At 76.7% G+C, this 2,500-nt stretch overlaps 1 non-coding gene across 1 annotated transcript; it reads right to left on the reverse strand.

The window, feature by feature from the left end:
• Positions 1-440: 440 nt before the first annotated feature.
• On the reverse strand, positions 441-593 carry LOC137461239 (5.8S ribosomal RNA). The gene has a single exon (XR_010993284.1). It is a non-coding gene; the product is annotated as a 5.8S ribosomal RNA (ribosomal RNA).
• Between the last annotated feature and the right edge of the window lie 1,907 nt (positions 594-2,500).

Raw genomic sequence — 2,500 nt, forward strand, 5'->3', positions numbered from 1 at the left:
ACGCCGAACGGCGACACGCAGGAGAACCCCGGGGAGGCGAGAGCGAGGAAGAACGAGGGGAACGGGAACCCCCGCCGCCCACGGCAGACGCGCGCGCGGACGCGGCAGCACGGCACGGTACCCCCGCGGTACCCACCCGCAGACAGCCGCGCCCGCGCGGGAGTGCCGGGGGGGGCGAGGCCCGCGCCTCCTCCCCCAACCGGGCTCTCGTCTCCCCCAACGCCCCACCGGGCGTCGCTGGACCAACGGGGAACCCCTGCCGGCGAAGCCCCGGCGGGACGAACTCCGCGAGAGCGGGCGCTCCGGGAGCGGGGAGCTACGGAGCGCTCCCCGAGTCTGCACTTAGGGGGACGAAGGCCCCTCCCCGCCCGGGGGAGAGCCTGCGAGGCGACCCCAGCCGCGCCGCTCGGCGGGCACCGAGGCGGCGATTGATCGTCAAGCGACGCTCAGACAGGCGTAGCCCCGGGAGGAACCCGGGGCCGCAAGTGCGTTCGAAGTGTCGATGATCAATGTGTCCTGCAATTCACATTAATTCTCGCAGCTAGCTGCGTTCTTCATCGACGCACGAGCCGAGTGATCCACCGCTAAGAGTTGTCTGGCTTTTCGGCACCGCCCCGCCAGCGCGGAGGGTCCGGGACCGCTCGCAAAGGAGCGGCCCCTCGGAGAGCGCGGCACGGCGGCCGCTCGCCTCACATTGACCGTACAAGCACAGGAGAGGGGGGGAAAATAAAACGAAACCCCGAAGCGGCAAAAGCAAGGGGCGGGGAGCCCGCGCTCCCGGCTTTTTTCCCTCCCCCGAGGAGGGAAAAACGCACCTTGCGGCGCTTCGGGGCCGGACCAGGCGCCCGGGCTCGCTCCGACCTCGGCGCGGAGGAGGCCCGCCGCGCGCCGCCGGGAACGTGCCCCGAACCCGGCCTCGCCTCGCGTGCACGGGGAAAGAAAACCCCCTTCGCTTCCCCACCCAACGGCGGGGGGGGGTGTGTCTCTCGCTGGCCGCCCCGTGCCGTCGCGGAGACGCCACGAAGCGAGGCAGCGGAGACCCCCCCCCCCCCGCCCCGGGGAGCGAGGGGGGCCGGGCGCACAACCCCGCCGGAGGAGAGCGCGCGCGCGCCTCCGCACCGGCCCCTCCAACGCCGCCACCGCTGCGGCCCATCCCGGACTTTCTTTTCCCCCGCTTTGGCCCCGGGGCCGAGCCCCGGCCGGCTCGCGCCCTCGGGCGGCTTCCTCTCGCCACCGAACCCCCCCCGCCGCGGGGGACGGAAAACGGCTTGCGAGACGGAAAGCCCGAGCCCACGTGGGACGCCGCCGCGGCGACCCGCCGGCCCTCGCCGGGCGGCGCACCCGCCGACCGACAAACCCCAGCGGCACGAGCCCCTTCCATCCTCCCCCGGCGCCACCGCGCCGCCGGCTTCGCTCGCTCGACCCCTTCCGTGGCCCCGCGGCCAGGCGGACAGCGGACGGCGCTGAGCCGGGGGGCGGGCCCCCGCTCTCCCCGTTTCCACGCGGAGACCGGGGGTGGGACGCCCCCGGCTGCCCGCCCGTCCCCCACCCGGCACGCGCCGGGAAGGCGAACGGGGAAGCCCGCGGGCAGGGCCCGGGACCGGGACAGCCGCAGCCGGTGGCAGGGTGCCCTCCGGCGAGGGACCGGAGCCGGAGACGCCGAGCGACGCCCGCCGCCGCTCGGACGCGGTCACGCCACCCGAAACCGGCCCCGGACGGGGGGGAACCGGCAGCGCGAGACCGCCGAGGGCGCCAGCTCGCCGGGGCCCCGCTCTGGGGCCTGGGCAAAGGGAAAAGGGACCGGGAGGTCCGCAGCGGCCCGCGCCGCAAGAGGCGCCGCCGCCGAGCCGCGGCAACGCGCCCGCACAAAACCCCCGGCGGGGGCGAAGCGCCCTGGGCCAGCCCCCACCGCGGGGGCTCGCCGCCCCGGCCCGCGAGAAGCCCGCGCTTCAACGCGCCGCCGGGGACGCCCGTGGCGAGGCGAGGCGCGGGCCGGACCACGGCCGACCTCGCGCGGTGGGCTCTCTCCGGCCGAGCGCTCGGACCGCAGAGAGGGGGGGGCAGCAGAGTCCCCTCCCCGGCCCGGCGGGCCCCCGGAGGACGACGAGCGCGACGACGGCGGACCTAGCCAGAGGCATTGCGGGGGCAACCCCCGCCCCTCTGAAGGCACCCGCCCGCCCCCGCGCTCGCCCCCGCATCCGGGGGTGGCGCGCCGAGCCGCCCGGGTCTTTAAACCGCCGCCCGGCTTCCTCCGCGGTAGGGCAAGGCCGCGGACGAAGGCGCGGAACGCTAGGTACCTGACCCTGGGGTGAGGGAAACCAGACTTAAGGCCCCGCGGGGGTGCCTCCCCCCACTGCCGCCGTCGGGGGGAGCGTCCGCCCGCGGGGGCCGCGCCCGACGTCCGCCGCCACCACCGCGCCCCTGGCCTGGCCCGAGGCCCGGGGTTTCCCTCAGTCAGCCGGCGCTGCGCTCGGGGAGGAGGGACGCGGCTGGGGACGCC

The sequence above is a fragment of the Melanerpes formicivorus genome, unplaced genomic scaffold (genome assembly GCF_026170545.1).
Source record: "Melanerpes formicivorus ecotype bairdi unplaced genomic scaffold, bMelFor1.0.p_v2 SCAF_1468, whole genome shotgun sequence".
NCBI lineage: Eukaryota > Metazoa > Chordata > Aves > Piciformes > Picidae > Melanerpes > Melanerpes formicivorus.